This window comes from Orcinus orca, chromosome 4 (genome assembly GCF_937001465.1).
Source record: "Orcinus orca chromosome 4, mOrcOrc1.1, whole genome shotgun sequence".
Classification (NCBI taxonomy): Eukaryota; Metazoa; Chordata; class Mammalia; order Artiodactyla; family Delphinidae; genus Orcinus; species Orcinus orca.
In genome coordinates this window covers 31,868,989-31,894,644 of record NC_064562.1, presented here as the reverse complement: position 1 = coordinate 31,894,644, position 25,656 = coordinate 31,868,989, and the positions used below count along the sequence as shown (strand labels likewise).

The 25,656-nt window shown below is 37.1% G+C and overlaps 1 protein-coding gene and 1 non-coding gene across 4 annotated transcripts in view; one reads left to right on the top strand and one right to left on the bottom strand.

Moving 5' to 3' along the window:
- LRBA (LPS responsive beige-like anchor protein) overlaps positions 1-25,656 on the top strand; it is a 728,899-nt gene that overhangs the window by 25,194 nt on the left and 678,049 nt on the right. The gene's annotated exons all lie outside the window — the stretch shown is intronic.
- TRNAA-UGC (transfer RNA alanine (anticodon UGC)) lies at positions 9,637-9,708 on the bottom strand. Its single transcript has one exon. It is a non-coding gene; the product is annotated as a tRNA-Ala (tRNA).

Here is a 25,656-nt window from a genome sequence, read left to right as displayed (position 1 = left end):
GACCGCCTGGAGGGGTGGGATAGGGAGGGTGGGAGGGAGGGAGACGCAAGAGGAAAGAGATATGGGAACATATGTATATATATAACTGATTCATTTTGTTGTAAAGCAGAAACTAACACACCATTGTAAAGCAATTATACTCCAAAAAAAAAAAAAATCAGTGATAAGAAAGCATTGTTTCATAGTTTAATAAATAATGTTTTTTCTTTCTTGATGATACATGAAATAATGATGCATCTTACAATTAATAGCATCTTAGAGTCAATTAAAAATAGTAAGTGGATAGGCAAGGAAAAAACAAAACCTCAGTAAGTTTTCTTTATCCAGCTAACAAGCTCTTAGGGAAAAAAGACAGAAGACCTACCACATACACTAAATTAAGACTACTTGAGGTACAAGAGACTTAGTGTTGTCAATCTGGTCTTCAAGCAATTTCATTATTTAAGTTTCATTCTTTAATATGTGTGCTTACTTACAATCGTAAAAGTACCTACATATATTGTGAGGAAATCAATGTATAGCTGTTTTAAATATGTAATATGTTTTAAATAGGTTCTAAATGATCAAAAAATAAAATGCCCCTTCAAAACTAGGCTTAGAGGTTACTGAAAACTGAGATTGGTTAATTAATAGGTGACCACCCAAAATTAAATGTTAATAAAGGACAAACTAAAAACAAGGGAAAAATATAAGATTACAGTACATCTAGGATTCAAATACAGTAAGTGGTAAAAACATAATTCAACTGTCAGGAAAAAAAAACCCATAATAAAGAGATAAATGCTAGGATTACCAGAGATTTTTGCTTTCATCTGCATGCTACAGTGTATTTGCCAAAAAGAAAAGCCCACAGAGTTAAAAATACAGGTTACTTTTGTAATTCACATGATTTTTACCACTGCATTTCTACTTCTGGAAGGAACTGAAGAAAGATCACTTAGATGGGTCAAATAAATGGCTACAGAGGACAGACAGCGAACAAAAAAGCCACAGAATGTAGGGCAATGCTTATCAGTATAACCAAGTGAATCAGGAGACTATGAATGTAATGTTAGAAATGTAGGCAATTCACTGAGCTGGGAAAACAATCTGAAAACCCACACTGTGACCTGTGTATTTATACACATGACAGGTGCAGAACTGAGAAGTGGGAGGAAAAAACTGTGTACTAAATAATTTCCTAGGAATTATCCAGTCTGATGATTTTTCCACTTAAAATTTTTCCATTCCAACTTACAGCTATCAATTGTGAATTCAATAAACATCGTTTTTATTTTTTTAGTGCTTTTATGTTGAACTGTCAAATGTAGAAACTGAACTGAAATAACACTGTCACAAATGGTACCTCCAAGTAAGTCACAAATCATTCACCATAAGCTGGTCCAGCATTATTACATTTCCTCTAAATTCTTCTCTAAAATGTCAAAAACTGAAATCTGCAGTATCATGAAAATGTATTTCTCCACTTAGTGTTTTCATTATTATTAAAAAATAATTGCTTGATAAAAAGAAAATGATTCATAGAGACAAAGTAGAATTGTGGTTGCCTGGGGCTAGGTGTAAGGGGAAAATGTGGAGTTGTTATTTAATTGGTAAAGAGATTCAGTTTGGGGATTTCCTTGGTGGTCCAGTGGTTAAGACTCTGTGCTTCCACTGCAGGGGGCATGGGATGGATCCCTGGTCAAGGAAGTTCCACATGCTGAGTGGTACGGCCGAAAAAAAAAGGAAAAAAAAGATTCAGTTTTGCAGGACAAAAAGAGTTCTGCAGATGGATGGTGATGATGCTTGTGTACAACAATATGAATGTACTTAATACCCCTGAACTGTATGCTTTAAAAATGGTTAAGATGGTAAATTTTATGTTATATATATTTTAACACAGTCTTTTAAATATGTATTTATTTATTTGGTTTTGCCAGGTCTTAGTTGCAGCAGGCAGGCTGCTTAGTTGCGGCTCAAGGGCTCCTTAGTTGTTGCTTGCGGGCTCCTTAGTTGCAGCTTGCCAGCTCCTTAGTTATGGCAGGCGGGCTCCTTAGTTGTGGCATGCATGTGGGATCTAGTTCCCTGACCAGGGATCAAACTCTGGCCCCCTGCATTGGGAGCACAGAGTCTTATCCACTGTGCCACTGGGGAAGTCCCTGATAAAATGTTTTTAATAGACTATCCATACTTCATTTTTGTCAGTTGACTCGATAATATCTTACACTTTTTTCCTCCCTTTCTATCAGGTTCCAGTCTAGGGTCAGGTATTGAATTTACTTGTCGTGTTTCTTTAGTCTTTTTTAATCTGGAATTTTTCCATATTCTTCCTTTGTCTTTTATGATGTTGGTAAGTTGAATAACCTTTTTTTTTAAAATTAGAGTGTTCCTCATTTTGAGTTTTTCTGATACTTGCTCATGATTAGATTCAGCTTATGCATTCCTGATAAGAATTCTACATAAGTGATGTTGTTTTTTTCTTAGGGCATCAAATCTGGAGTCTAACAATGTTCATTTCGTCTTCATTGGTGATGGTAAATTTTATTGCTTGAGATGTTGCGTGATTTCTCCACTGCATAGCTATTATTTTTGCCCTTGCAATTAATAAGCAATCTGTGAGGAGACAGTTTAAAACTATGCAATTATCTTGCTCCTCATCGAAAATTTTCCCTAGATTTAGCATCCATGGATGATTCTTGCCTAAACAAATCTTTATGATAGTTGCAAAATGATAATTTTTCAGCTCTAACATTCCCTTCATGTTTACCAGTCAACCTTTGGCATTCTACCTTAAGCAAGAATCCTCTGTTCTCCCACATTTATATATTTATCTATTGATATTATTGATATAAACTCTTGGATTCCTATTTTTTCCTAGTTGTTTATGATTCATTACTGTCCTTAATTATTTTGATGCTCAGAGTTTGATGTATTGCCATACATTCTGACATAATAATATGTTCCAGGCTATTTTTTTTTTTGAATCTGTGTACTGACTTATTTAAGTGATTTACTTTCCAGTTGTGGTTTTCTCTTTCCTATAGATTCTTGCTTATTTCTTTTAGGATAGCTTTAGTATTGCTGTATTCTTTTAGTTTTTGCTTATTTGAGAAATTCTTTCTCTCTCTTTCTATTATAAATGATAATCTTGCTGGGTAGAGTATCCTAGGTTGCAGGTTTTTCCCTTTCAGGGCTTTGAATATATCTTGCCACTCCCTTTTGGCCTGTAATGTTTCTGTGGAGAAATCAGCTGATAGCCTTATGGCGGTTCCCTTATGATTAAGTCTTTGTTTTTCTCTTGCTGCCTTTAGAATCCACTCTCTTTTTTTTTTTTTTTTTTAACATCTTTATTGGAGTATAATTGCTTTACAGTGGTGTGTTAGTTTTTGCTGTATGACAAAGTGAATCAGCTATATGTATACATATATACCATATCCCCTCCCTCTTGCGTCTCCCTCCCACCCTCCCTATCCCACCCCTCTAGGTGGTCACAAAGCACCAAACTGATCTCCCTGTGTGATGCAGCTGCTTCCCAGTAGCTATCTATTTTACATTTGGTAGTGTATATATGTCCATGCCACTCTCTCACTTCTTCCCAGCTTCCCCTTCCCCGTGTCCTCAAGTCCATTCTCTACATCTGTGTCTTTATTCCTGTCCTGCCCCTAGGTTCGTCAGAACCATTTTTTTTTTTTTAAGATAGAATCCTCTCTTTATCTTTAACTTTTGCCATTTTAATTATATGTCTTGATGTAGGTCTGTTTGGATTCATCTTGTTTGGGACTCTCTGTCCTTCCTGTGCCTGGATATCTGTTTCCTTTTTTAGGTTTGGGAAGTTTTCATCCATAATTTGTTTTTTTTTGGCTGCGCTGTGCAGCTTGCGGGATGTTAGTTCCCCGACCAGGGGCTGAACCTGGGCAGTTGGCAGTGAAAGTGTGGAGAACCAACCACTGGACTGCCAGGGAATTCCCCATAATTTCTTCAAATACATTTCAATCCCCTTTTTTCTCTTTCTTGTCCTTCTGGGATCCGTAGTATGTGTAGATTGGGACGTTTTATATTATCTCATAGTTCTCGCATATTGCTTTCATTTTTTTTTCATTTGTCTTTCTGTCTGCTGTTCTGATTGGGTGATTTTCATTATTCTATCTTCCAGATCACTTATTCGTTCTTCTGCATTATCCAGTTTGCTATTTATTGCCTTTACCTCAGCTTTTGTCTCAGCAAATGAGTTTTCTCATTTTAATTGGCTCCTCTTTATAGTTTCTAGTTCCTTTTTACAGTAATCTGCATTTCTACTTATAGCCTTTCTTAATTCCTTCAGTATTTTTATTTCCTCCTGTTTGAACTTGGGTCTGGCAGACTGTAGATGTCTGTTTCATTGTTTGTTCTTTCAGGGGAATTCTCTTGATCTTTTAATTGGGAGTGGTTCCTCTGCTTCTTCATTTTATTATTTCTCTGACTCTGTGAGTTTAGGAGAAACAGTTATCTACTGTGGTCTCAAAGGGCTATTTTTATGTGGGAGTGTCCTTTGTGTAGCCTGCGTGAGTCTAATAGTTTTGGTGAGAGGGCTGTTTTTAGTATGGATGCCTACTGCATCTTTCCTCAGTGTGTGCTGACCATTATCCCCTTGATAGGGGGTGTACTGGTGTTGTGGTGAATCAGAGCCTACACTGGATGTTGAGCGGGACCTCCTCTTTGCTCTGTGGTTGTCACAGCTCTGTTGGGGGCAGAGTCCGCTCACCAGTTGTTGGAGTAGATACTCCCAGATACGTTTCTGAGCTGCAGTGTGAGGTAGATAGAACCAGAGCACTCCTGCTGGGAGAGGAGGCACTCGGTTTTCCTCTGCAGGAGCTGTCCACCAGGAAGTGCACTCTGATGTCACCTGTCACCCGTTGTGTGGGCTCACAAAGTACACTGTTTTTGGCACTGCCCTCGGCCCTGTCTCAACCATGGAAATTCAGGGAGTTGGTCCAGGTGTTCTTCAGGTGCTGCGCTTACAAAGCCACCAGTGCAGATCTGTAGGCACAGATCCACTGAAGTCAGGTACCAGGACTGTGGTAGTTGCATACCTGGACCCTCCATGGGAGCTACTGAGTCAGCCCAGACCCTGGCCCCGCCTCCAAGTGTGCACACTCACAGAAACCTGCAGCCGTCATTACTCCACCTGCCCCAGCCACGGGAGTGCCAGTAATCTGCTCGCATGTCCCCGTAGGCACTGAGTTTTACAAAACCACCTGTGGTGCTTAAATTCGCAGATCGCACAGTTGTTGGGACACCCAGATTTCAGCCCTGTTTCCAAAGTTGCAGCCCCAGGGGATCGGCTTGGATTTCAGCCTCGCCTCTGCATGTGGGCAACCTGCTGGCGCTTGTGCACTCCCAGAACTTGTAGAGGCCGCGCGCACTGTGAACACACCAAGAATGAGGCTTCTCTGGTGGACTCTGCCCTTCCTTTTGTGCATGCATGTTGACAGTGGGGTTTTAATGGCAGACACGGGCTTCTTCCCATGTACATCCCTGGGCTTGGACCATACCTCTGGTTGCGGCTTGGACCATACTCTAGCCCCTTCGGCCTGTCTCCACACAGCCAACCCCAGTCCTCTCCCTGAGTCTGTCCTCTGAAGCCTGAGTTTCAGCACCCAGCCTCCCCCCGCAACCCCCACTCCCTGCACCAGCAGACATGCATGTTGGGCTGGGAACTGCAGTGAGATGACCAGGACCTTCTATGCAGGTCTCTCTCTGTTCTGTCTGCCACAAACCGGCTGCTTCGCTCTTCTCCGAGCCCCTGAAGCTCCCTTTCTGTCCTGGCTGATCTCCCCACTGGTGAAGGGGCTTGCCAGGGTGAGGGAACCCTTCTTCTTTCACAGCTCCCTCTTTTTTCTTTTTTCTTTCATCCTACCTGGTTATGTGGTTATCTTTCTTGCAATTTTGGTTTTATGAGATCTTCTGCCAGCATTCAGCAGGTGTTCTGTGACAGCTGTACTACATGTAGATGTATTTTTGATGTATTTGTGGGAGGAGGTGAGCTCCATGTCCTTCATTCCACCATCTTGATCTGTTCCCATTCCAAGCTAAGATTATACCTATTCTGGAATGAGCCACTTTTCTGAGAAACTTAGGTTCCTTTGTGGAGAATGGTCTTAGAGACCAAGATTTGGATGTTAGGTATTCTCATTATCTCTGAGACATCTTTGCTTCTGGGTTCTTTCAGTTGACAGAGGAGGAAATATATGCATATATTATGTATGCAAATATGAGTATATGTACTTGTATGCATACACATTCATATTTAATTTTATATGTGCTTACATGTATGTGTACATACGCATATACATATTGTAGAATTTATGAGTTCGCACTGACCTCCCCAAATCAAGTCCATCCCTATTAGATTCTTGATCATCTCCCCTCAGTCTATATGTGTATGTCTCCTTCACAGTGAGAACCCTGGCTTCCAAAAGTATCTACATATCCCATTTGCTTAGAGTAAAATACTTCTTAAATAGTTTTATAATTGCTGTGCCTCTGCCAGTACCGCACACCAAAAGCTCACCTACTAACAAGAATCAGAATTTGTTGGCAGTTCAGCCTCCTACTCCATCTAAGACTGAGGGTTTATATATGTATATATATGTCACACACAAGCACACAGTCAAATAATTTGTTCACAAATTACTTGAGTTAGCTCTTTCTCTCCCTTTTGTATGATTATGGTGTTAATTTGAACTGCAGTTGAATTCTTGGTTTTGATTTTATTTTTACCCCCTTTTTATCTTTCTTGATTTAATTAAAATTTTTGTTGAATATGTGTTGTGAAGATGTTGAAAACATCTTCTTTTCTCTTTCTTGTAGGCAGTCAGCTTCATTGTTTTCTGATTTCCCTTTCATTTGCTTATTTTTGTTAAGCAAAGCAGGTATGTGTATGTTTTCTAATTTTCTCTTTCTAACACAAAAGGTAGCATATGCTTTTTTTCCCCTAATTTTTTTTATTGTGGTAACATGTATGTAACATAAAATTTACTATCTTAACCATTTTTAAGTGTACAGTTCAGTGGTATTAAATACTTTTATATGTGCGACTGTCACCACCATCTATTTCCAGAACTCTGTTCATCTTGCAAAACTGAAACTCTTTACCCATTCAACAATAATTGCACATCTTCTCTTCCCCCAAATCCCTGGCAACTTCCATTCTACATTCCATGTCCATGATTTTGACGACCTCATGGAAGTGGGATCATACAGTATTTGCCTTTTTGTGACTGGCTTATTTCACTTAACAAAATGTCCTCAAGATTCATCCATGTTGTCATATATTGCAGAATTTCCTTTCTTTTTAAAGCTGAATAATATTCATTGTATGTTTATACCATATTGTGCTTATCCTTTCATCCACTGATGGATACTTGGCTTATTTCTACATTTTAGCTCTTGTAAATAATGCTGCTGTGATACAAATATCTCTTTGAGAACTTTTTTTTTTTTTTGGTATATACCTAGAAGTGGAGTTTCTGGATCATATGGTAATTCTATTTTTAATTTTGCCCATCAGTGTACAAGTGTTTCAGTTTCTTCCCATCCTAACACTTCTTACTTTGTTTTTTTTTTTAAATAGTAGCTATCCTAATGGGTGTTCCATTTGTACTTCCCTAATGATTACTGATGTTGGGCATGTTTTCATGTGCTTATTGGCCATTTGTATTTTCTTTTTTGCAGAAGTGTTTAAGTCCTTTGACCTTTTTTGAATAAGGTTGTTTGTTGTTGAATTTTAGGAGTTCTCCATAGATTCTAGCTGTTAATCTCTTATCACATATTATGATTTATAAATATTTTCTCCCATTCTGTGGGTTGCCATTTTACTCTGTTAATAGTGTCTTTTGATGCGCAAAATTTAAAAAATTTTCATGAAGTGCAGTTTGTCTGTTTTTATCTTTTGTTGGTTATACCTGTGGTGTCATATCCAGGAAATCATTGCCAGATTCAATGTCGTGAAGCTTCTGCCCTGTGTTTTCTTCTAAGAGTTTTACAGCTTTAAGTCTGACATTTTGATCTTTGATTCATTGTGAATTAATTTTTTGTATATAGTGTAAGGTGTAAGGGTATAAGTTCATTCTTTTGCATGTGGATATCCAGTTTTCCCAGCACCATTTATTGCAAAGACTGTCCTTTCCCCTTTGAATGGTCTTGGCACCCAGCATATACTCTTTTGAACTTTACTATTTTCACCTAACACTTTTTTATGGAAACCACTCCATATCATTCCTTACAGATCTTCCTCATTATTTTTTACAGCTGTATAGTTTTCTTTTGTGTGTATGTTTTGTCATTTATTTAACTAGTTTCCTGTACGTGGACATTTAGATAGTTTGCAGTATTTCTAAATAATGCTATAATAAATAACCTCATTCAAATCTGTTTGGTATGGTTGGAGGTGTATCTCCAGGATATATTCCTAGAAGTAGAATAGCTGGGTAGGTGCACAAATGCATTTGTGGTTTTGTTAATTATTAGAAAATATTCACCTTCATGTGGGTTGAACCATTTTGCATTCCCACTAGCAATATATGAAAGTGCCTGTTTACTCACAGTGTGTACTGTCAAGCTTTTGATGTTTTTTGCTAGTCTGGTGTGTGAGAAATTGTATTTCAGAATAGTTTTAATTTGCATTCCTGGGACTTCCCTGGTGGTCCAGTGGTTAAGAATCCACCTTCCAATGCAGAGGACACGGGTTTGATCCTGTCGGGGAGCTAAGATCCCACGTGCTGTGGGGCACCTAAGCCCACGTGTCGCAACTATTGAGCCTGCAAGCTCTAGAACCCGTGTGCCACAACTAGAGAGCCTGCACGCTGCAGCTACTGAGCCTATGTGCTGTGGAGCCTGTGCACCACAATGAAGAGGCCAGGTGCCGCAATGAAGATCCCGCATGTCGCAACTAAGACCTGACGCAGCTAAATAAATAAATATTTTAAAAATTTGCATTCCTTTTATTATGAGTGAATTTTTATGTCTTTTCACATGTTTAAGGACCGTTTTAATATCTTTTTGTAAATTGTATGTTCATTTTTTTATAGAGTTTTAAAAATCTTTTTTCCCTCATTTAAAAAATGTTTTTGCATGTGAGGGATGTTAGCCTTATATCTATGTTGTATGTAGCAAATGCTTTCTCTCAGTTATTTGTCTGTTAGCTTTGTTTATGGCATTTCTCCATGTAAAATTTTTATTTTAATATAGTCAGATTTAATAATCTTTTCCTTTTTTGCAGCTGGATTTTTAATCATAATTGGAAAGGCTTTTCCTAAATTCAGCTTACATAGAAATTCACCCATGTTTTTTTCTATTACTTGTATAATTTCATTTTTTACATGTAGATCTCTGATCCATTCTATGTGGTATGGGGAATGGATCCAATTTTGTCTTTTTCCAAATGTCTATTCACTTCTCCTAATACTAAAGACCAACCTCACCCCAATGATTTGGGATACCACCTTTTTCATGTACTTGATGTTTTATATCATTGGTCTATTTCTGGACTTTTCTGTTCTATTTATCTGTCTATTCATGCTTCCATACCACACTGTTTTAATTTTAGAAGCTTTATAGTACTTTTTATTTTTTTATTTTTTATTTTTTGGCCATGCTGCATGGCTTGTTGGATCTTAGTTCCCTGACCAGGGTTTGAACCTGGGCCATGGCAGTGCAAGTGCTGAGTCTTAACCCCTGGACCACCAGGGAATTCCTTATAGTACTATATATTTTTTTAAATAAAGTTTATGTATGCTATTTATTTATTTATTTAGCTGCATCAAGCCTTAGTTGTGGCATGTGGAATCTTTCATTGTGGCACGCGGGCTGTTCATTGCTGCAGGCAGGCTTCTCCAGTTGCGGCACACGGGCTTCTCTCTAGTTGTGGCACATGGGCTCCAGAATGCGTGGACTCAGTGGTTGTTGTGGCTGGGCTTGGTTGCCCCTCAGCATGGGGAATCTTAGTTCCCTGACCAGGGATTGAACCCGCATTCCCTGCATTGTAAGGCGGATTCTTAACCACTGGACCACCAGGGAAGTCCCTCCTATAGTACTTTTTAATATCTGGTAATGTTTGTCTTCATAGCTCTTACTTTTTAGTGTTTTCCTAGCTAATTCTTGTAAATTTATTTTTCTATATTAATTTTAGTATCCACTTGTCTAATTCCATTATAAAGTTCATTGGTATTTTCATTGGGAACACATTACATTTATTAAATATCTTAGGTAGGGCTGCTATCTTAATTACGTTGAGGCATTTTCACCTAGAATATGAGACTTCTTTCCATTTGTTCAAGTCTACTTTTCTTTCAGGAAAGTTTGTTATTTGCTTTATATAGATTTCTTGTTAAATTTATTCTTAATTATTTTTCTCTTTTATGTTTCCATTGTAAATGGGGTTTTCTCACCCATTATATCTTCTAACTGGTTATTATTTGTTACCAGTGAGATATTTTATGCTATGCTTATTGAAAGTACTCTTTTAGATTTATTTGCACGTGAAAATTTTTACCATATGTCACTCCTATGTGTATATATAAAGGAAAATATAAGCAAAATAAATTGTGTAAGGTATATCTAAAACTGTTTGATACTCAGAGTCCAAATCTTCTGAATCACTTTTTGATTAAGAGTTCTTGATATCTGTGTTAACTATCCAATATTATTCTCTTGGCCATTAAAAATATTGATGAGGTAGCATTTTTAGGAGTGCTTCATTATCATCTCGCATTTTCTTCCAAGCCACTGTGACCCATTTTGCAAATTAAAAAAGAAAATTTATTTTTGGCTGCGTTGGGTCTTTGTTTCTGCCTGCAGGCTTTCTCTAGTTGTGGCAGGCAGGGGCTACTCTAGTTGTGGCAGGCGAGGGCTACTCTTCGTTGCGGTGCATGGGCTTCTTATTGCGATGGCTTCTCTTGTTGTGGCGCATGGGCTCTAGGGCACGTGGGCTTCAGTATTTGTGGCATGTGGGCTCAGTAGTTGTGGCTCGTGTGCTCTAGAGCGCAGGCTCGGTAGTTGTGGCACATGGGCTTAGTTGCTCTATGGCATGTGGGATCTTCCCAGACCAGGGATCGAACCCGTGTCCCCTGCATTGACAGGCGGATTCTTAACCACTGCGCCATGAGGGAAGTCCCCATTTTGCAAATTTTGATGCTGGTGTTTTCTTGATTTTATCAGAAGGTGTTATCGCAAGGTTTTAAAGACAAACAACTAGAACTCATGTTTCTTTCTCAAATGATACTTGAGTGGTTTCTTGACATGAATGGTTGCATCATCCAGTCATACCACTAGTCATACCACTAGACATAATCACCAAATTTCTACAGAACTGATGCCTGACTAAAAAAGATACCACTGAATATAATGAGCTTTATTTCAGAGACACTAAAATATGAAAATTAAAAGAGCCTTAGAATCGATGAACTATGGTATCTACTCCTATGTTTCCTTGTCTATTTATATTTTCAGTTAACAGCTCTATCTTCAAAACCATGGTTTATTTGATTGAAATATTCCTTACTAAGAATTGAAATTTCATTATTGATAGGTGTGGTTGCCAAAGTGGGGTGAAGGAAGGAAATAACAGCTTCTAGATTTTAAAAATCATGTCCTTTTAAATTTCAGTTTTGGTGCATGTATTTAAATGTATTTACTACATTAGTAAAGTGTAATATACTGTATTAGTAATATACCACAGATGTAGAGGTCAGACTGTGGGGAATCGTGGCTTACTGAAAAATAGCCCTGAGGCAGATGGTGTTTTCCAAAGATGACAGCAACAGTATCTCCCATCTCACATGTTCTTCTCACATATGAGGTCTCTGTCCCCTCCCTTTGAAACTAGAAGGGTTTTTGTGGTTTTCAACCTATAGAGTATGATAGAAGTGACATGATGTAACTTTTGAGGCTAGTTGAAATGCTTGTACTTGGGGCCCTGAGCTGCGATGCAATTTCAACTGTTTGAGACCATCAAGTTGTGAGGAAGCTCAAATTAGCCCATGCGGGGATATCACATGGAGAGGCTCTGAAACTATAGAAGAAAGAGATGTCCAGCCACCAGATTCTCCAGCAGTCCCTCTCCCTCAACTGTTCCAGATCTAGCCACTGTGTGACTGCACCTGCCCCAAACTGGAAAGTGAGAGCACTTGAATATTTAGCATAGAGTTGTAGTCAAACTGCATTAAGATATAAATGGCGTTATTGACTCAATATTTTAAATTTTTATTATTTTTATTGAGATGTAGTTCACATATCTTAACCAACCAACCATTTGAAAGCCCACAGTTCACTGACTTTTAGTGTATTCATAAGGTTTTGAGACCCGTACCATATCCACATAATTCCAGAATGTTTCTCTTACCCCAGAAAGAGATCTTGTACCCATTAACAGTCATACCCCATTCCTCCTTCCCTCCAGCTCCTGGCAACCACTAATCTACTTTGTCCCTATTATCACTCATATTTAACATTTAATTTTTAAACTTGCTTGTCTAATTTCTTTTCCTTAGCACATTTTAAATTATACACTAGAGGGATCTTGAGAGTGCTTTAGACTGATTTAATTATAGCAGAAGTGACAGCTGAGAATGTAACAGTATGGAGGAACCAGAATTAAAAAACAAACTACGGTGCTTTATTATTCAAAGAATAGTAATGACATGACTAGTGAATGAATCTGTGTCATGTCAAGAAAAAGTTATATTTAGTTCTCTTTTTAAGAAGCCAGGGAATTCTGCATTTCTTATTAAGAAGTATATGGGGAAAATACCGCAAATAAAAAGGGCAAATAAAATTAGGAAGAGTACTTTATTCCGTCTCTAATCTCTAAAATGAAAAAAGTAGATTTTAGTCTGCTCTCTGTCTTTCAGGGCTGTTAACATTAAAAGAAATCTTGTCAGAAAGAGGTATATGCTATTAGTTATTCTTAAAAGGTTCATATAAATTTTATCCTACTTTCAAATACACATACATATATTTAGCTTTTTTGATTTTTGAGAAAGATATCCAAGCCATCGATATATTTTCCCTTTGGAAGGTTAACACTTGGTAAAACTTGGATTATAACTTTAAACTTAGAAACAATCATCGTCTAATAAAATATGGGAGCAACCGTAGTCTCCAAAGTGGGATGCTTAAGATGACTCACAAAAGTCATTAAGAAAGTATTAGAATTTATATTCATTTTCTTAGTGAGTAATAAAATAATAAGAAAAAATTTTAGCTTTACAGTGGTTACCCTCATTCTGTCTGATGGTCAAGTGAGATTTATAGCTTGGGTGGCATTCTGAGGAAGCCTGGTGGGGGTGATAATTGAAACGTCACCTAAGTGTTTCCTTTCAGTTTATTGTAATACGTTTACTTGTGCCTGGGTGAGTGAAATTAAAGATAATATTATTTTAATAATATACTTTTTTTTAATAATAGACTTTTAACAGTATTTTGTGATGAGAAGTGTTTATAAAAATCTTTTAATACTCTAAGTTTCACAGTTATAGCATGATAGAGTATCTAAACTTAAAATTTAAAAAGTGATTTACGCATTTTCCTATTATAGAAAGAAAGGTCTTCTAAATTTATCTTTTCTAAGTAATTGTCAGTGTTATTTTTATAAATATAAATATAATGTGTCCTTCAGCTTTTAGCTATGAGTGAGAAAGTAACTTCTTTTTGAATGAAATTTGTCCTGTGGAAATGGATATTTGGAAATATTTACATTATTTTCTAATTTTGTTTCTGAAAAGGATGTGTCACTTAAAAAAGTGGTTATATTGGGACTTCCCTGGTGGCACAGTGGTTAAGAATCTGCCTGCCAGTGCAGGGGACACGGGTTCGAGTCCTGGTCCAGGAAGATCCCATATGCTGCAGAGCAGCTAAGCCTGTGTGCCACAACTACTGAGCCTGTGCTCTAGAGCCCGCGAGCCACAACTACTGAAGCCCATGTGCCTGGAGCCTGTGCTCCGCAACAGAGTAGCCCCTGCTTGTCGCAACTAGAGAAAGCTCATGCACAGCAACAGAGACCCAACACAGCCAAAAAATTAAATAAATAAATTAAAAAAAATTGTTTTACTTACTAAAAAAGGGGACAAAATTTTCTAATCCATTATTTTTTTTCAGAATTGTAATGAATTTTGAATTTATATTTTAAAAACAAAACAACACTTTTATTTTTTTAAATCTTTTTTTTAAAATAAATTTATTTATTTATTTATTTTTGGCTGCGTTGGGTGTTTTGTTGCTGCACGTGGGCTCTCTCTAGTTGCGGCAAACAGGGGCTACTCTTTGTTGCGGTGGGCTGTCTTCTTATTGTGGTGGCTTCTCTTGTTGGGGAGCACAGGCTCTAGGCCTGCGGCCTTCAGTAGTTGTGGCACATGGGCTCAGTAGTTGTGGCTTGCGGGCTCTAGAGCGCAGGCTCAGTAGTTGTGGTGCACGGGTTTAGTTTGCTCTGCGGCATGTGGGATCTTCCGGGACCAGGGCTCGAACCCGTGTTCCCTGCATTGGCAGGCAGATTCTTAACCACTGCGCCACCAGGGAAGCCCCCAAAACAACACTTTATAATTAAGTTTGTAAGAAAAACTGGAAAATTATACCTGAATTTCAGTAAAGCCAATGTATCCCATCTTACAGTTGGATTTACATGTGTTTGTGTCTTCCTGTTTCTAATTTATTATGACATTAAAACCAAACTTAGACCTTCTGATTGCTATTTCACAAACTATTAAACCAAGATTTTAAAAATAAGCATATTCATTCACATTCCTTTCAATTAAAAAAGCAATAAAGAAGAGAATACAAAAGGTTTTTTGTATCAGTATAAAAAATTTTTAAATTATCTCTTTACCTCAATTTCTTTTTATTTTTATAACATAGATTACTATTCAGTAGTCCATATATAATTTATGCATTAATATGTCTATGATCTGACTACTTAATTTTTTACTGAGAGGAGTGTGTAATCTGAGGTTTGGAGATCGTTAATCCAGATTACTGTCTGCTATTACGGGGAGAAATTTGAACTCTACATCACTAATGAAGTGCTTTTGCTTGGAGGGCCACTGTTCTGTTAGCCTGTGTAAAGCTGGAGCTCATGATGATGCCGTATTCAAAGTAATTTGTGTTTCACCTAGTCTGTCAAGTTTAGTTAAATATTTTTCTGCCTCAGTCTCTTTCTGCTCTCCTGAGTCTCCAATGACATGTACATTAGACTTTTTGATATTGTCCCATGTGTCCTGGAGACTATTCATTTTATTCAATCTTTATCCTCTCTGTTCTTCAGATTGGATAATTTATTTTGATTCACCTACATATTTACTGATTATTTCCTCTGTCATCTCCATTATACAAGTGAGCCTGTGCAAGTTCAATTTAATTTTCAATAGATCTTTCACTTCAGAAATTTCTCTGCTGAGAACCTCCACCTTTCCATTCATTTTGCATTTCTCTATCTTTACCTCCTGAAGCTTAGTTGTAATAGCTGCTTTAAAATCTTTGTCTGATAATTCCAATATCTTGTGGGTATCTTTTATTGTCATTTTTATTGAAATTCATCACATTTTCCTGGTTTTTGTTTGTCAAGTAATTTTGAATTGTATCTTAGATTTTGTGAATGTTGTGTTCGTAGACCTTGAATTCTGTTCTATTCCTTGGAGAAAGTTGATTTTTTGTTTTAGCAGGTGATAAACTTGGTTAGGGTCAGACCATGGGTTTTGTCTTGCTTTCTGTGTATGGTGATTTCAATATCAGTTCAGTTTTCAAGACTTTTGCCTTTGCTTCTTTGTGTCCATGTGTCCAGTGCATGTGCCACTCAAGGATTAGTCTGAGACTTGATCATGCTGGCTTGAATGTGTCATGTGCATAGCTCAGGGATGAGTCTGAGACTTGTGTGGGTTCATAGCAAGCTTTCTCCTCTCTATGCCTCCTATCTCCTCTGCAGCCTATCCCAGTTTGTCTGGGACAGGGTTTCTATCAGCATTTTAGCTACCCGTTCCATTGCTGTGCTGTGCAACTCCCTCAAGGCAGAGTCAAGGCTTGTTTTTTAAATATTGCCATGGTGGATATAGAGTAGCCTTTACTCTAAGAATAGTTCAGCCGTACTACTAAGGCTTGATCCTTTTGGAATCTCTCCTCAAAGTCTTGGCTGTTGAAGATCTTTCTGCTTTAATCAGAATTCAGACTTCTCCCAGCCCTGTGCAATCTGTTAGAATTTTTTAAGCTTATAATCCCCAGGAGTTGTTCTCTTGGTGGTGTTCCGAGTTACACCCTATGCCTGTGCAGCTTAGTATTCATCCATATATGCAAAGGGACCACTATTTAGATTTCTGGAGCAGTTGCCCAGGTAATCTTTTCCTCTGGTGCCCTACTCCTTAGACTTCTGGCTGCCTTAGTCTACCTGAATTCTGATCTATGTCTCTTCAACTCTTGAGATTGTCTCCTTAGCTCAGTTCGAAAAAAGTGCCATCTTTTCAATTCTTCGAAACTTTTGTGCTCTGCTTGGGTTCTCCTTCCCTGTTTAGGAGTTTAAAAAGTGCCTCTAGGCACAAGATTGGCGGAAATCTTACCTTGTTCATTTCCCTTTTCTCAGGGATCACAGACCAGTTCTGCCTATAGTCCAGTGTCTGAAAATCGTTGCTTTATATACTTTGTCTAGTTTTCCAGTTGTTTATGGTGAGAGGTTAAATCCAGTATCAGTTACTCTGTCGTAGCCAGTGGGAGATGTGTTGTCCTGTTGTTTTTGTTTGTTTGTTTTGTTTTTACTATTACAACTTACTAAATAAATTTGTGCTGCATAACAAATTAACCCAAAATTTAGAGGCTTAACACAAACACCCAAAATCTCATACCATTACAATATCTCAACAAATTCCAGAATCTCAGCATCTAGTCCAAGTATGGATAAGACTCCTTAGGTGTAGTTTCTTAAGTAAAGCTTTTTTTGGATAGTTCCTCTAGCTCTGTAGATTTGTAAAACTAGAGACAAGTTATCTGCCCCCACTCCACCATAAAATGGTGGAGTAGTGTTGAATAACTGCTTCACACAGTCCTGTTTAAAAAGCACAGGGGAATACATAAGGGAGCCATTAGTCTATAGTTCTGAAATTCAGCCAAGTGTTGAAAGTTCCTTGGTTAAGTCTCAAGCTGGAAATAGTTTTCCAGGGCTCTTGGTTTACCCTCTAGGTTCTGTGTTCTACCATCTGAATCATGTTCCCTTTTTCAGAAAGATAGCATATCTTTACAGCTGAGCAGAAGCCTCAGCTTGCTTCCTGCCAGTAAAATTCTGGGGGTCCGAAGGCCTCTCCTCAGTCTGTCCTGTCTCTAGCTTCCTTAGTCCAAGCTGGCAGTGTTTCGGCATATATAACTTTTTAAAGAATTTTGTGGGTTTCCTGTGAGTCTTCTTGGCGTTGACTCCATTAGACAAAGCCTCACCCATAAATATCTTCTAGATGTGGATTTGTTAAGGAGATTTGACTGTACCTGATTGTAGGAGTCAGTTAAACCCTGTAGTTGAAGTAAGGCTCTTGTCTTTGTGTCTGATTCTGGACTTTAAAGTTCATGAGGCAAGGGGTCAGGAAGAGAAGATGGATGTAAAGCAGAGGAGAGCAAGAGTAAGCTGGAGCCCACAAGTACAAGTTGGAGCCCACAAGGACAGACTAAAACCCATGTCAGGTCTTGCTTGTTGCCTCTGACCTTGTCGGTGTGAGTGTCTTGCAGAAGTTGTGTTCCTTTGTCATGAAGGTTAACACACACATCTGGTCCAGAAGTAAAAGAAGCCAAAAGGAAATGAAGGGGAACATGGGGCACTGGTAGGCCCAGCCACTGTGTCACACCATGGAGATGAGCCATCAGATAAGTGAAAGTGTGTGTGAGCTACAAAATGGCTGCTACCTTGACTCCAGCCTCCATATTTCCCACAAGAATCTCTCCTGTGGGTTACCCTAACTATATGAACAGGGAAGGGACTTCTGGGAAATGTAGTTCAGCCTAGATAAATTGGAACATTATAATGCCACCACTGTTAGATGTCTAAGTTGTTTGTTTGTTATATGCACTGCAACAACTAGTGTGTATAAAGTACTTTAAATATTTTGGCTTATTGGGATAGATTTCTATAAGTCCAATTGCTGGATCAAATGGTATGAATTTTTCCTTAAGGCTTTTGAGGGTTTTATACTATATTTCATTCCAGAATGCTTGTATTAATGTATAATCTCATGATGGTATATCGGATTTACTGTCCTGTTGTATACATATATGCATTTATACATTTATTCAAATATCCTTTTTGTGTCATCCACTGCATTCAGATAGATGCAAAGAACAGAATTGATTAAGGAATGGTCTGTCACTTTTTTCAATTTGGTATTTAAGACATTTTTATGCCATTGCTTTACTATGAGTAATATATGTTTTTGGTTCTATGAGTTTTTTTTTTTTTAGTACTTTGTATATATCTCGTTAATTTTGCCCACTGAACATGAATATTATCCCAAATCAATGTATACATCTTGTACTTGATCTTGTGCATGGTTGCTGCTTGATTAATGCTTGTTGATAGATTCATTTGCAGTGACCCATACTTGTGTCTGCTCTTCTAAACTTTTCTTCATTGCTGATACTTAAAAGCATTTCTGGTTAATATTTAATTTAGTGCTACTGAAGATTGATTGAAGCTGTCATATTTCAATGTGGGCAGGGTAAATGCAGTTAGTGCTCTCATTCTGGATAATGAAATTTTAAATTCCCATAGCACAGGGAGATCGGCTCGGTGCTTTGTGACCCACTAGAGGGGTGGGATAGGGAGGGTGGGAGGGAGACGCAAGACGGAGGAGATATGGGGATATATGTATATGTAGAGCTGATTTACTTTGTTATACAGCAGAAACTAACACACCATTGTAAAGCAACGATACTCCAATAAAGATGTTAAAAAAAAATTCTCTTTTGGAGGGTTATATGAGGTAGATGTAAGATAACTTTCATTAATGTTAATATTTTCAAACACAGTCTTTTTTATTTTATGTTAACTTAAAAATATTAGAAAATATAAAGGATTTTGTTGACTTTATTATAAACTTTTAGTAGTCAAACATTGTAATTAACATAATGTGCAGCCACATCTGAGTAATGCGAGAGTTTCCCCTGCTTCCCCTTTAAATTTGTAAATACTTCAGTATCTTTAAAAGATAAAGACTTTTAAAAAGTGAGTCACACCACAGTACCATCATCATTTTTATAAACAATTCATAAAATACTCAGAATTCAAAATTTCCTAATGTTTTATTAGTTTTTTTGTTTTGTTTTCAATATAGTTGGTTTATTTGAATCACGAACCAAATAGTAGGTACACATTTCATTTGGTGTGTGTCTCTTAAATCTTTTTCAACTTACAGGTTCCCCTTAGCTCCCTTTTTTCTTGCTATCTATTTTTTTCCCATAGAATTGCATCATTTTTTTCTATAGAATTTTCCACAGTCTGAATTATTTTCTGTAAACTGGTCAAGGCTTCATTAGATTTAGATTCAATTTTTTTGTAATGAGGATTCTTTATAGGCAGCGTGTGTACTTACTATTGCATCTTGTCAGGAAGTACATAAAGTCTAGTGTGTCTCTTTCTGTGATGTTAAGATTGGTGGGTGTGAGATTACTAATCCAGTGGGTTTAGGTATTGATAGCTCTATTTTCAAGTTCCTTTGAACCTTTTACTTTTTTTACCTAGTGGCTTTAGCAGTCATTAATAATTATTGCTTAAATCCATTATTTCATCAGGGGTTCCAAATGGTGGTGGTCTAAATTTATCATTTTCCACATTCATTAGCTGGAATTTTCTATAATGAAGAACTTTATGAAATCAACAATTTGGTTTCTACAGGAAAAAAACAGGGTAAATGCTTGGTTCTTTCCCTTTGTTTTACATATTTCAGAATAATGAGTTGGTTTCTTTAAAGGGAATTGACTAATAGCTTACTTGGCAAAAATTCACACAAATTTTCATTCAGACATCTTTTTATCTTAAGTCTCATCACATAGTTGTGAGAACAGAATTAATGTTATAATAAGTATTGATTTATACATTTTGCTTATTTTGAAATACTAATGTAGAAAAAGATTAAACTTGATAAGACCAATTATTGATAGCTTTTTAAAAATTACAGTTTTTGTCCTGTAAGTTTGCCAGTCCTTTTAACAATATAAGAAGATACTTGGTCAAGCTATTAACTTACAGAAAGTGAGTCCATGTAATCTGAACTAAGAGAGAATTTGATACTGAAGGGCTTCAGTGAGTGTATATTGCTATTGGATGAAATTTCAGGTAGGAAATAATTGCATTATTTGGTATCAGGTAGTCAAGTTAGTATATTCCACTTGATTGCTTTTGGAAAATGAACTTTTGTTGTACATGAGGGGGTCAGAGAAGCTTTAGCAAAAATTGCTTTAAAGTACTTGTTTCTCTTTGAATGGGAAATTCCTGTATTTTAAATGCACAAGGTTAGAAATGTGAAACTTTTTTTTTAAAGCATTTCTTCTGACTTGGTTTTTTTATTTTAATAGAAAATCTTTTAGTGGCTACAAGAAAGGATCAGTTTTTGTTACTTTACAGAGTTGCTAAAGCCATCTAAAGGTTCACCTTGTTTAATCCTGTTGTATTGTTTTCTTTTTTCTCCCAGTTTGAGATTTTGCTTCTATTTAACTCTTCTACAGTGTTTATTTTATGTTTGTCGTTGAGAATCATTTTTTAGCTCTTACCCTGGTATTTGTTGAAGCTATTTGGATACTGACTTAACTATTATTCCTGTTTATTTAAACCATTGCTAACTTTTCGGGATATATGTACAAAATTTGAAATTTTCAAAGAAGATTTTATAATCAAGCCTTTACTAATTAGCCTGGCTTTTTAAAGCCATTGCAAAGGCTGATTTTATATTACTTCAAATGCCCATGAGATGGTGCTTATTTGTTTCATTTTGATATTATTGATGTTTTGTAAGATGCTCATAAGAGAATCTATAAATATATTTTGCTGTAAACTTCTAACTACTTTCTTAGTAATTATTATTGTATGGAGGTACATTATGCCAGTATGATATAAATCTGTTACTCATCTTAGTCTAATCATATTTATATATTTCTTCCTTAACCTGTTTGTTGGCTAACATTATACATTGATTTGCTATAAGTCTTCAAATGAATGATACCTTAGATGCATCTCAGTTTAATAAAAATTATTTTATTTAATATTGGAGCATAGTTATTAAAAATGTTGTGTTAGTTTCAGGTGTACAGCAAAGTGATTTGGTTATACATATACATGTATCTATTCTTTTTCAAATTATTTTCCCATTTAGGTTATTACAGAAAATTGAGCAGAGTTCCCTGTGCTGTACAGTAGGTCCTTGTTGGTTATCTATTTTAAATATAGTGGTGTGTACATGTCAATCCCAAACTCCCAATCTATCCCTTGCTGCCACCCTTCCCCTCGGTAACGGTAAGTTCGTTCTCTAAGTCTGTGAGTCTATTTATGTTTTGTAAATAAGTTCATTTGTATCATTTTACATCTCAATTTTGACCTTCTTTACCATAAACTTCAGATTGTATCTCTGTATTTTATAACGTGTGAATTCTTTTCCCTTTCCTCTTTGGGCTAAACCAGAAACAGTAGATGAAATTTAGAGCTCTTATTTTTTTTCACTTGCTGTGGCTATTTGCTAAATAAACTTCAGTATATCTTTTTTTTTTTTTTTTTTGCGGTACGCGGGCCTCTCACTGTTGTGGCCTCTCCCGTTGCGGAGCACAGGCTCCGGACCCGCAGGCTCAGCGGCCATGGCTCACGGGCCTAGCCGCTCCGTGTCATGTGGGATCTTTCCGAACCGCGGCACGAACCCGTGTCCCCAGCATTGGCAGGCGGAGTCTCAACCACTGAGCCACCAGGGAAGCCCAAACTTCAGTATATCTTATGATTAGGAAGAGAATGGTATTTTGTGATCTAGGTCCTCTAAAATGAAAGCATTCTACTAGTTCTTTGACCTTTATTTTTTGAATATATATTTTAGTAAGATGTGAGGAGCAATGATTGACATCCCTACCAGGACTATATGAAGTCAGGAAAGAGTCCCCCAGAAGAACCAGAGGAAGGGAAATATGAAAGCATGTTTGCTAGAGAAAGGTGTTAGTAACTATAAAACATCACCTTTAAGGGTTGCTACAAAGATGAAATAAGTGCATAAGTGAGTACACTTTGAAAATATGCTATATATACTGTAGAGTTTTATAACAGTTTTGAATTTTTTTTTTTTTTTTTTAAGAGACAGTGTCTTGGACAGAATCAAACAGACTTCAGTGTGATTTCCTAACTGTGTCACTTCTTAGGCTGTGATCCTGGGCAAGCTATATAATCTTTTTGATCTAGTTTCTGTATCTGTAAAATGGGAATAATAGTACCATCTGTATAGGGTTGTTGTTAGAATTTTTGGGAATAATGCCTGACACGTAGTTCTTTCTACAGTTTTCCTTCTCAGGAGTTTACAGTTCTTGATGGAGATAAGACTCATGTTAAGGTAACTAATAATCCAAAGCAGTAAGCGTGAACTGCGCGTGCTTTGCAATAGGCAGGATTTGACAAATCAGAGTGGGGAATCATTACTTCCTTTTTGGTTTCATCTGGATATTAAAGGTGAGAATTGAGCTTTGAAGGATGAACAAAGGTAAGGAAGTAAAATTTTAAAGCTTGTTTTTGGTATAATAAGTATTCTGGACTGGCTTGACCACTAAGATTATATGGGGACAAAATGGGAACTGAGGCTTTTTTAGATTTTGTGGGGTAGGCCAAGTGATTGGAAGTTTATTCTGTAGGTAATGAGCCATGATGACTTCTGTGCAGGGGTTATTACATGGTTAAAATGCTTGATATAGCGGTCATGACATGATATTGAATTCTGAATTAAATTGGATTATTTTTCAGAGAGAATTTTTTTCACGTAGTTAATATTTTACTGATTTTAATTTCCATTTATTCAAATTAAATTAGGCTTTCATTAAATATCAGTGTTAGTTGATATTTTAGTTTGCTCAGTGAATAGTAGATCTCAAATAGCTAATAGGAGCTAGGTGAAGGCATATATTTCTGTGTTGTTTAGATTTCAAGGCCACAAGCTTCTCTCTGGCCTCACCTGGGGATTTCTGATGGCAAGATACTGAAGAAGTCATTTAAATATTAATTCTTGCCAAAGCTGTCTAATTTTAACCCTATTCTTTGTACTTGTTTGTTTATACTGATAGAAAATATACAGTAACATGTTTTGGGAAATAACAGGTTCATTGACTTTAAGGTGCTCTTGTTTGGGAATATCTGTTAGTTCTGTTAAATACTTCAACTTCTAGCACTGTTTACCTTCCTGGTTTTCTAATATGTTAAGCTATCTAGAAGAATCCTGATTTAGCATTTAGCCAATTTGTACAACTAAGAGTGAAATATCAACTTAAGAGCAAGAAAGAAAAGCTTAGCACTTTTGAGAATAAGATTCAGAAATACCACTTGGATATTTTGCTTTTAATGCATTTATTTTGTAAGTAGCTGATTCATTAAATTCTCCTTCCCTACCCATCTTCCCCCACAACCTCCACTGTGCGTTTTCCTTTCTTTGGCGGTAAAATACGCCACATAATACCGAGATGAAAAAGAAAATGAAGATGGATCATATATTAAAGGCCATCTTTTGTAAAAAATAAATTTATTTATTTATTTATTTTTGGCTGTATTGGGTCTTCATTGCTGTGTGCGGGCTTTCTCTAGTTGCAGAGAGTAGGGGCTACTCTTCATTGCGGTTTGCGGGCTTCTTGTTGCGGTGGTTCTCTTGTTGTGGAGCACGGGCTCGAGGCACTTGGGCTTCAGTAGTTGCGGTGCGTGGGCTCAGTAGTTGTGGCTCGCGGGCTCTAGAACACAGGCTCAGTAGTTGTGGTACACAGGCTTAGTTGCTCTGCGGCATGTGGGATCTTCCCAGACCAGGGCTCGAACCCGTGTCCCCTGCATTGGCAGGTGGATTCTTAATCACTGCGCTACCAGGGAAGTCCCTAAAGGCCATCTTTATTGATACTAACATGTTAGTTGGCTGTAGAATCTAATCTAGCATTAGTGATCTGTGGGATCGTATTTTTCCAGGATTTATTGGCTATCAAATACATAACTTTTTTTGTTTGTTTAATACTTCATGTAGGTAATACAATAATAGTTCAAAAAAAAAGGAAAAGAAAATGTGATAATATATACAATAATGTTAGCTACAAAAAAGGAATGAAATTGGGTCATTTGTAGAGATGTGGGTGGACCTAGAGAGTGTCATACAGAGTGAAGTAAATCAGAAAGAGAAAAACAAATATTGTATATTAACGCATGAATGTGGAATCTAGAAAAATGGTACAGATGACCTTATTTGCAAAGCAGAAATAGAGATACAGGCATAGAGAACAAATGTATGGATACTGGGTGGGGGGAATGGGTGGAGTGGGAGGAATTGGGAGATTGGGATTGACACATATATACTACTGATAGTATGTATAAAATAGACAACTGAGGGGAACATACTGTATAGCACAGGGAACTCTACTTAATGCACTGTGGTGTCCTAAATGAGAGGGAAATCCAAGAGGGAGGGGATATATGTATATGTATGGCTGATTCATTTTGCTGTGCAATAGAAGCTAACACAACATTGTAAAGCAACTATACTCCAATAAAAATTAATTTAAAAAAAAGTCAGTATAATGGTTTATCTCCCTTGCACCTCTGTCCCCCATGTTTTCAGTATACCTTATCCCTGCCAAATCCTCTCTCGTACCAAATTAAGTCAGTCACTGCTAAGGAAAACCTAAAAGATAACTATTATTATCATATTATATATCCTTCCAAATTTTCTATAGGTTTTTATAAACAAATATAAAATGTATGTTTAACCTCTTTTTAAATGTATATTTCCAAGTTTATATGTGCAGAATTGAAAAAAGTGGTCTGAGTGGAATATTTTAATGTTTAATCCGTAAGTAGTTTATTTACCCGTTTTAATTTCTTATTTATTAAAATATTTTTTTCATTGTGGTAAGTACACTTAACAGGAGAGCTACCCTTCTAACAAACTTTTAAGTGTCAAATATAGTATTATTAACTATAGTCACAAAGTTGTACAGCAGATCACTAGAACTTATTCATGTTGCATTGTTTTTTTGATGTTTTTAAAACCTGAATGCCCTTTTTGGCCAACCCAATCATTGGTGATATTGAGCAGCTTTTCATGTGCTTGCTTGCTTGCTTGCTTGCTTATTTATTTATGGCTGCATTGGGTCTTTGTCGCTGTGCATGGGCTTTCTCTAGTTGCGGCGAGCGGGGGCTACTCTTCATTGTGGTGCGCAGGCTTCTCATTGCGGTGGCTTCTCGTGTTGTGGAGCATGGGCTCTAGGTGTGCGGGTTTCAGTGGTTGTGGCACACGGGCTCAGTAGTTGTGGCTCACAGGCTCCAGAGTGCAGCCTCTGTAGTTGTGGTGCATGGGCTTAGTTGCTCTGCAGCATTTGGGATCTTCCTGGAACAGGGCTCGAATCTGGGTCCCCTGCATTGTCAGGTGGATTCTTAGCCACTGTGCCACCAGGGAAGTCCCTCATCTTGTGTTATTGAGACTTTAT